This window comes from Myotis myotis, unplaced genomic scaffold (assembly GCF_014108235.1).
Source record: "Myotis myotis isolate mMyoMyo1 unplaced genomic scaffold, mMyoMyo1.p scaffold_m19_p_1, whole genome shotgun sequence".
Classification (NCBI taxonomy): domain Eukaryota; kingdom Metazoa; phylum Chordata; class Mammalia; order Chiroptera; family Vespertilionidae; genus Myotis; species Myotis myotis.
This window is the reverse complement of record NW_023416313.1, coordinates 218,459,127-218,468,493: the sequence shown is the minus strand read 5'-3', so window position 1 is coordinate 218,468,493 and position 9,367 is coordinate 218,459,127. Positions and strand designations below refer to the sequence as shown.

Genomic DNA, 9,367 nt, shown 5'->3' with positions numbered 1-9,367 from the left:
AGTCTGGGGTCCCCCCGTATCCTTTCCCTTCTCACAGGGTCCCTCTATGCTGACCTTCCACCTACCAGATGGGCAAACATGAAAACCCAGGAAGGAGTCAATGAAGGAGGCGGTGTGGCGAACAGGCGCTCACTCTCCATTTGAGTGTGAGCTGGCACAGAAGTGGGTTGGAATTACCTGTTCATTTAAAAATAGATTTATACATTTTTCCTAAGCTACTAGCATTTCTGCTCTAGCTGCCGTAGGACCAGACCACCCGGTCTGACCAGCCCTGAGCCCTACCACCCAGAGCAAAAGGGAAACTGCACACGTGTACCCAATTTTGGTAAAAAGTAACAGGGAGGAGGTTAATGTCTGCATTACCTATTCCAAGGCCTTTGGGCTTCTGGAAGGAAGAGCTTATGGAGGACTTACCCTTTCTACATGACATGGATAACTATAGTATTGACCTTTTTTTTGATCAACAGAATTATTTTTGTATCAGAATATTTAAAAATAAATTGATGCATGGAAACAAACAAAAAAAAGGTAAATGCAAGTGTATGGGCTGCATGCCAGTATCCCCCAATTTCATATGTTGAACCTTAATCCCCAAGGTGGTGGTGTTACGACTTGGGGACTTTGGAAGATGTCTAGGTCATGAATAGGGTTAGTCGCCCTTCTAGAAAGGACCCCAGAAAGCTCCCTCTCCCCTTCCACCATGTGAGGACACAGTGAGAAGATGCTGTCTGTGAACTAGGATGAGGATCCTCCCCAGACAGGGAATCTGCCTGGGCCTTGATCTTGGATTTCAGCCTCCAGACAGTGAGATGAATAAGCCCCACAGTTTGTGGTGTCTTACAGCAGCCCAAACAGACTAAGACACCAAGTTAAAGGTTATACTTTAAACTGTATATTATATTACTCTTAATAGATCAATCATGTTACTATTTGTAAAGAGACATCAAGCAAAACTCCAACCCACAGTTTTATCTAGGCTGGGGGACAAGTGTCTGACGCAACAGCCTTTGGTCAGCTCCTCAATTCTGACTCGCCTGGGCCAGTCCTGCATGCAGCAGGGTGATCTTATCCAAATGCCGATCGATTTAGGGTGCTGCCCCCCCCCAACCTTACCCACTTGTCCACTTAAAACACTTCGCCAGTTCCCAGTGCTCCAGGATAAACACAAAACCTAGTATGAGTCGGCAGACCGTTCACACCTGGCCCTGCCCACATCTTCAGCTCATCTCTTGCATGCACAGACACTCCTAGGAGCACACACTCACACACACAAATGCACACATGTGCGCACACCAGCACCCTGGCCCTACCACTTGCCCTGTTGCACACCTGTCAGCCCCTGTGTCATTCATGGGATGTTTTATGTTTGCAACCAGCCCTTTCACCAGGTCCAGAGAAACAGAACTTCCTGTCCACCAACTGCCCTGAGTGCCTGCGGAGGGCGCTGGCATTCATTCACTGAGCAGCTCCTCTGTGCCAGAGCCCTTGTCAGCACTCCGTGGGAATAAATGGATTCACTTCATTTGGTTCCTGTGAAAGGGGGCGACTGACTCCCTCTTCCCAATTAGCACCAGAGAAACCATTGCATGAGAAAGAGTCATGGGCTCCAGGGTGTAAGACAGAAGGGAGACGCTGTAGAGACTTGGGTGGGGGTAGTGAGGGTGCTGAGTATACGCACCCTCACTACCCCACACATGTCCACAGGGAAATGTGTCCTTGTGCCTGGGTCTGCATTTACCAGTATTTATGGGAAATTTCTGCCCAGCTTGCTATTCCCACAAGACCACGGTCACTATGTCCCTCACTGTGAGATGAATAAGGAGGAGGGGGGACAGACTGAGACGAACTTTGTCATGCCTGCTCTTGAGTCTCCCTCGCACAGCCCTGCGCCCTGGTCCTCAGGCCCTCTGGGCAGATATAAACCCAGGTCCACAGGTCAGGGCACAGGATGGTAGGTGCCCAGGGAGGCAGTGAGGAGCCAGCGCCCCAGGCACCCCTCCTCCTGCTCCTCAGCCCCAGCCTGGAGCCCCTTCCTCTCCTGTGGCTTCTCTCCAGGAGCCCAGGAGGCAGTGACCAGGCGGGTGGGCAGGGACCGGAGCTCTCCACGCTGCCTGTGAGACACTCAGCCCCGGGATCAGGGTGAGGGCAAGGCTGGTCCTTCTGGGGCTGCAAGTCACATGCCCTTCTCTGCGAGTGAGTCTAATTTCCCTCTCACAAGGACACCTGTCGTTGCAGCGAGGGCCCACCCATCCAAGACCCAAGGCCTCCTCTGAGCTTTGTTTACAACTGCAAAGGCCCTATTCCCAAATAAGGCCAAGGTCACTGTGTCCCGTCCGCATGGATGTGGGGACACTGCAGCACACACCTCAGGACAGGGATCACCGGGCACACGGAGACATCGAGGCCCGGGGTTGAGTGGAAACACCAGTCTCAGAACAGCAAACTGAGTAGAAATTTCCTGTAAATACTGGTAAATGCACACCCAGGCACCAGGACACATTTCCCTGTGGGCATGTTCTCTCCCCCGTCAGTGCACTCACATGTGACAAGATGCACGCCTGCGACAAGCACGGCCCCTTCCGAGCAGGGCGTGAGGCCTCTGTACCAGGACCTGCAGGGCTTTCCTGTGTGAAGTGAGAGCGCATCTCTGCACTCACCTACTCAGAGCACAGAGTTCTGACAGTGGACACATTGCAGCCTCCCGCCACCAGGGGGCGACGCGTCGCCCCTCACAGTGCTCTGCCCTCCAGGCACCACCCGGAAGTCCCGCCTCTGCAGGGAGTCAGCAAGGTTTGTCCAGTAGACAGCAGAGTCCAGGGGTGCAGGGCTGTTAGGCCTGTGTGGCTGCTGGCAGCGCGGGGCCGGGAAGCCTCAGGGGGACCTGGGCCTGGGGCGGCTGACCCTGCGGGGAGGAGCCCGGCAGGCGGTCTCGGAGGGCAGCCCCGCGGGGGACGTGCTCATGCGGGGAGTCGGTCAGCTTCTGCGGGAAAGATGGGACGTGCGGGGCGCGGGGCGCGAGCTGGGGGCCGGCCTTGCTCAGGCTCCCGGTCCTCCGGGCATCGGCCTCCCCGCTCTGCCTGCACCAGCGGCTCAGGGCGGCGCCTTCCGAGTCGGGGTTTGTTTCTGAGAAAGACGCCCTTTCCCAGGCCGCCCGCCCGCCCTGCAGAGGGCGCGTGAGCCCGCGTGCCTCTGCCCTGTGTGGCCCACGCTCGGGATGCTGCCCCAGGACTTCCGGGGCCCAACTCCTCCGGTGTCGGTCCGGGACCCTCCTCAGCCACAGGGTTCGGCTCAGAATGTCCCCGAGTTGTAGTAAAAGCCACGGACCCCGACCCCCGGCAGCCAGTCAGGCGTCCGCTGGACGGGGCACCGGAGGTCGTTGTCCGCTTCCCCCGTCAGCCTTCCCCGCCGCGGGAAGGGCGCCGGGAAGGACGCGCTGCAGAGGCCTCATCACAGTGCCCCGGGCTCATCACGGAGCCTCGGGCTCAGAGCGAGGAGCTCTCTGCACGCGGGTCCATGAGGCTCCAGGTCTGGGGTTTCAGCAGCGTCCCCGTGGGGCCCAGAGTGGGTCACGCCCCTGGGGTGCGTCCCTGAGCTGCTCTCGAGTCATTTATCCATCAGACACCTGCAGATCTGCGTGCAAGTCCCATCGGAACCAATGTGCGAGCTTAACAACTTCAGCACCATGAACGGCATTGCTCGTTTTAAATGCTCCACTGATGATAGTTTATATTGAAGACATCAAATACGTTCAGAATTTCAGGTATTTGATGTAGTTAATTAATTCCCATCGTGTGTTGAAAACATTCAACCTGAGTAGTTTATACATAAATTATTTTTATGTCTGCAGAATTCTAACTTCTCTTTTCAAAAATATATTTCTATTGATTTCAGAGAGGAAGGGAATGGGAGAAAGATAGAAACACCAATGATGAGAGAGAATCATTGGTCAGCTGCCTCCTGCAGGCCCCACATTGGGGATTGAGCCCGGACCTGGGCACGTGCCCTGACCAGGAATCAAACCTCGAGTCCCTGGTTCGAAGGTCGACTCTCAATCACTGAGTCATGCCGGCTGGGCTAATGTCTCTTTTTTAAGTTATATTTGAGCATAATGTGTGGTCATAGGATGCTCTTCAGGTTGATTTTCACGAAGGGGCTCCAGGAGGGAGTTTACAGGTTACATTTATTATTTGTTACCCACAGAATATCCCTTGTCTGGGCGCTGGCCTCTGTGAAGTTGTTCCCTCCTGCCCATCTGCGCCTTTCTCTGGAGGCTTCTAGCATTTAGTGTTTGCCCTTCAGCAATGACGCGTGTATATCACACTCTAACCCAGCCCTGGGCAAACTACGGCCTGCGGGCCGGATCCGGCCCCTTCGGCTGTTCTATCCGGCCTGCGGAGGGTTCTCTTGCTCTCCCCTCTGCTCCTTCACCAGCAGCAGTGTTAACATGGCAACGTCGGGAAACAGGGCCGCAGCTCCTTCTTCTGAGTGGGCGGATATAGAAGGAACAACCTCTCAATCTTCCAGAGGCTCCTTGTAATGCCCGCGGACGCGTCTCCCGACATCACCCTGGGAATGCGTAGACACGTTATCGTGGTGATGCAGGGAGGCACGCCCCTGGAGAGCACAGTGTCAGAGCCTTTCTGAGGTAAGATTAAGAGCTCTACTCAAACACGATTTTTTCCTGTTCCCACATTCTGTACATTACAATGACTTGTTAATAAAACAACAAAGACTTTCAGCTGTAAAAATGCGTGCTTCAGGGCATTTGTGTTAACATGCACCACTGCACATTAGCATCAAGGCAAACATGATGGAAACCTGTGTATCCTGCATTAACCCTAGCTGCGCTGCATTGCAGTACTGCACCACACTGCAACGGCAGCACGGCTAGTGTGAACGAACCCTAATTCAGTGGGTTGAACAAAAAGATTGTATAGAAATGTGATGAACTAAAGATTTTATTACAAAATCGCTTAATTTCAGGGTTTCAGAAGTAATTGGACAAATGAAAAACTGAAAATCAAATGTTCATATCTAATACTTGGCTGGAACCCTTTCCTGGTAATGACAGCCTGAAGTCTTGTACTTATGGACATCACCAGATGCTGGGTTTTCTCCTTTGTAATGCTCTGCCAGGCTGTCACAGTAGGGGTATATATATAAATATCCTGCCATTTCCAGCTTTTAATAAGAAAAACTGTTGCAATGGGCATTTAAAAGTGGCACTTGGTTGTTTTTATAGAGTCCAGTGGATGCAATCTGACATTGATAATGGGCTCTTTCACACTATGTGCACTGCGGCTGTTTTTTGCCAGTAACGGAAGTGCTAGTGGTAACTACTGGTTACCCATGTTTTGCACTGCCCTAGCACCTCCCATACAAGTGTGTCTGGAAGACACAGCAATGTGCAGCTATGTGTGTTACCATAAACAAAGGGCCTGTGTGAAAGATACACAGGTTTCCTATGGAGGAAAGGGGTTGTTCTCTATGGTCAGGGTGTGCCTCTGTCCCATGTCTGAACTTTTTCAGATGATTTTGTTATATATATATTTTTTAGAAGACCAAAAATGTTATAGTAGAGCAAATTTAATCACTTGTTTTTATACTTTACTGTCTTATTTTAGTAAAGAATTTAATAAGAGAACGGTACTGTTGGTTTTAGCCCAATATTAAACATGAGTGGACCAAAGAAAAGGAAAGTGGACAGTGAATGCCGAGTGTTTAAGAGGGAGTGGACAACAAAATATTTTTTCACCGAAGTCCGATCAATGCCGGTATGTCTGATATGCCAGGAAACACTTGCAGTCTTCAAAGAGTACAATCTCAGCCATCACTTTGCCACAAAGCATGGCAACTATGCTAGCAAGCAGCCACCTCAAGAACGGGAGGCTACTGCACAGAGGTTGATGGCTAAATTACAGGCTCAGCAAAATGTCTTTCACAGACAAACTGCAATTCAAGAGACAACTACCAAAGCAAGTTTTATGCTATCATTCAAATTAGCAAAAGCTAGCAGACCTCTCTCTGAAGGCGAGTTTTTGAAAGAATGTATGATAGAGACAGCAGGTCTCTTGTGTCCAGAGAGCAAAGGCAAGTTTGAAAAACTCAGCTAATCGCGCAGGACAGTGACTCGTCGAGTGGAACTGATTGATGAAGACTTGGCCAGCAAGTTAAATAGTAAGGCAGAGTTCCTTAAGTTTTATTCACTAGCATTGGATGAAAGTAATGACGTAAAGGACACTGCTCAGCTCTTAATTTTTATCCGAGGGATTAGTGACAATTTTGAAATTACGGAGGAGTTTTTAGCCATGGAGCCACTGAAAGGAAAAACACGGGGAGAGGACTTGTATGACCGGGTGTCTACTGTCATCGAGAAAATTAAGCTACCATGGAGTAAACTTGCTAATGTCACGACAGATGGATCTCCAAATTTAACTGGAAAAAATGTTGGACTGCTAAAAAGAATTCAGGATAAAGTGAAAGAGGAGAACCCTAACCAAGATGTTATTTTTCTTCACTGTATTATTCACCAGGAATCATTGTGCAAGTCTATATTACAACTTAATCATGTTGTTAATCCAGTCGTAAAGCTTGTTAATTTCATTCGAGCAAAGGGACTTCAGCACCGTTAGTTTATTAAGTTTCTGGAGGAAACTGATGCAGATCACCATGACTTACTTTACCACTCTCGTGTCCACTGGTTGAGTTTGGGCAAAGTTTTCCAACGAGTGTGGGAGCTCAAAGAAGAGATTGGTGCATTTTTGAAATTAAAGGGGAAGTCTGACGAATTTACTGAGCTGAGTGACAAGAATTGGCTGTGTGACTTTGCATTTGCTGTAGATATATTTTCACATTTGAATGAGCTAAATGTGAAGCCACAGGGAAAAGATCAGTATGTACATGACATGTACACTAATGTGAAAGCCTTTAAATCGAAGCTGATTTTCTTTTCCAGACAAATTTCAGACAAAGTCTTCACTCATTTTGCCACACTAGCCACACAGAAGGAGACCATCCAAAACGTGAAGAAATACAGCAAGTCACTGGATGACCTGCATGCAGAATTCTGTCATCGGTTTTCTGATGTTGAAAAAATTGACCAGTCACTTCAACTGGTGGCCTGTCCTTTGTCACAAAACCCTGAAACAGCACCAGAAGAGGTGCAACTGGAACTCATCGATCTTCAGTCTGACTTTGTCCTAAAGGAGAAATTCAGCTCTCTTGAACTAAGAGACTTTTATGCTTCACTTAATGAAGCCACTTTTCCAAACATCTGGAGGATGGCACAGAAGATACTGGTGCTGTTTGGGTCCACCCATGTTTGTGAGCAGACATTCAGCATCATGAACATCAACAAAGCCCCTCACAGATCCAGCTTAACTGACGAACGCCTCAGGTCTATCCTGAGAATAGCCACAACAAAACTAACTCCAGACTTTGATGCGTTAGCTAAAAAAGGATACCAACAACACTGTTCCCACTGAAGTTGATGTTTTAAAGACCAAAAACCTTTCAACCCAGTCTACATTTCCATCTACATCTACGTCCCGGGCATAATTTGGAAGTTGCACTAAAGAAAATCTTTAATTTACTGTTTACACATTTTGTTCTTTTCTATTTGTTTTAGTTTTAAATTATTTTATTGTATTTAAGTTTAATTTGAAAGGCTTTTGTACCTTTCCTTTGTTAGGCAATTTTATTTTGCCTTTGCCATCTTCAATATAAGGTATGTTATTGTGCTATGATTCCTCCATTTTTTGAAGTTTCAAATTATAATAATTAGTGTTTACATTTTCTTGTTAAAATGTTTGAAATGAATAAAACTATTGAAATAATAAAAAAAAAGACCGTACCCTTTTATGTAATGATGTTTACTTTGAGTTTATATTAGTTCACACAAACACTCCATCCATGCTTTTGTTCCGGCCCTCCGGTCCAGTTTAAGAACCCATTGTGTCCCTCGAGTCAAAAAGTTTGCCCACCCCTGCTCTAACCTGTGTGGTTGAGCTCACCTGCACCCACAATTGAAGCAGCCCCCCATAGCCTGCTCCTCTCGGGTTTCCTTTTCCAGCTTCTGTTCGTCAGATTTTAATCTTTCACGTCTATTGGCCGAGTTGCTGGTCAAACTGCTAGTTCTGTTCCGGGGTCTTCCTTCCCAGGTCCAGCAGGACTGTATTTGTGCAGGTCTCACTTCCCAACTGGACCTTCAGCACAGAGCTCCATGCCCCTACCTCGTCCTGCTCCTGCCTCCTCCTTAGAATGAGTGCCATTAGATGTGCAGCGTTGCAGACAGAGATGTGTGGTGGTCTTTTTCCAAGGAGCCAGATGGCTGCTTGCTGAGGCAGTCCACCCTAGACTAAGAAGACAAGAGGGTGTGCTTACAGGGGAGGCTCCAGTGCTGTGGCAGATTGCTCTGTGCTGCATCTGCCGGTCTGTGTTGCTGTGCATCATACTCTACACTCAGACTGGATTTTAAAGTGTATGCCCTGTGGGTGTGTGCATCCTACCATGTGTATAATGATGCAATGATTTCAAAAGTACTGACTCCTTCAGCATAAACACTACAGCTTGTTGAAAAGAAGGATCCCTGAGAGGAACTTGCTGCCACAGTTGTCAGGTGTTTGCAATAATGTTTTGTCTGTTTCATTTGTGCAGGTGAGCTCCCTTTCTGGACGCCGTGGTGAGGAAGTTTGACGATCTCTATGGAAAGGGAAGCGAAGGCAAAGAGTGTGACAACCTGTTCACCATCATTGCCCATTTGTATGACTTCCACCTGGTACAGTCTCTCCTCATATTAGTCATTTTGGAAAAACTTACAAGAAATTTCACAGAGAAAGATATGGAACTGATCCTATTAATGCTGAGAAATGTGGGCTTTTTGTTGAGAAAACATAATGTTTTGTCACTTTAAATGATCACAGAGACCCAGGCCAAAGCCAGCAGGGCAGGCGGCAAGTTCCAGGACAAGACAAGGTACGATGGGCCACTCGACCTGCCTCCTAAGTGCCTAAATCCTCAGAAGCTGACCCGCACATAGAAATAAAGGGTAAATGCTATGTTTCATTTGCTAGTAATCTGTTATCTTCTGCTTCTGTGATTTGATTTTTTAAAAAATATATTTTATTGATTTTTTACAGAGAGGAAGGGAGAGAGATAGAGAGTTAGAAACATCAATGAGAGAGAAACATCGATCAGCCGCCTCCTGCACATCTCCTACTGGGGATGTGCCCACAACCCAGGTACATGCCCTTGACCGGAATCGAACCTGGGACCTTTCAGTCCGCAGGCTGACGCTCTATCCACTGAGCCAAACCAGTTTCGGCAGATTTTTTAATCTTTAAAACTAGAGACCCAGTGCACAGATTCG

At 48.2% G+C, this 9,367-nt stretch overlaps 1 long non-coding RNA gene across 1 annotated transcript; it reads left to right on the top strand.

Annotated features, from left to right (window-relative positions):
* Positions 1-2,830: 2,830 nt before the first annotated feature.
* Positions 2,831-7,706, top strand: LOC118659823. The gene is made up of 3 exons (XR_004968718.1): positions 2,831-3,760; positions 4,201-4,645; positions 5,625-7,706. It is a non-coding gene; the product is annotated as an uncharacterized LOC118659823 (long non-coding RNA).
* Positions 7,707-9,367: the final 1,661 nt, after the last annotated feature.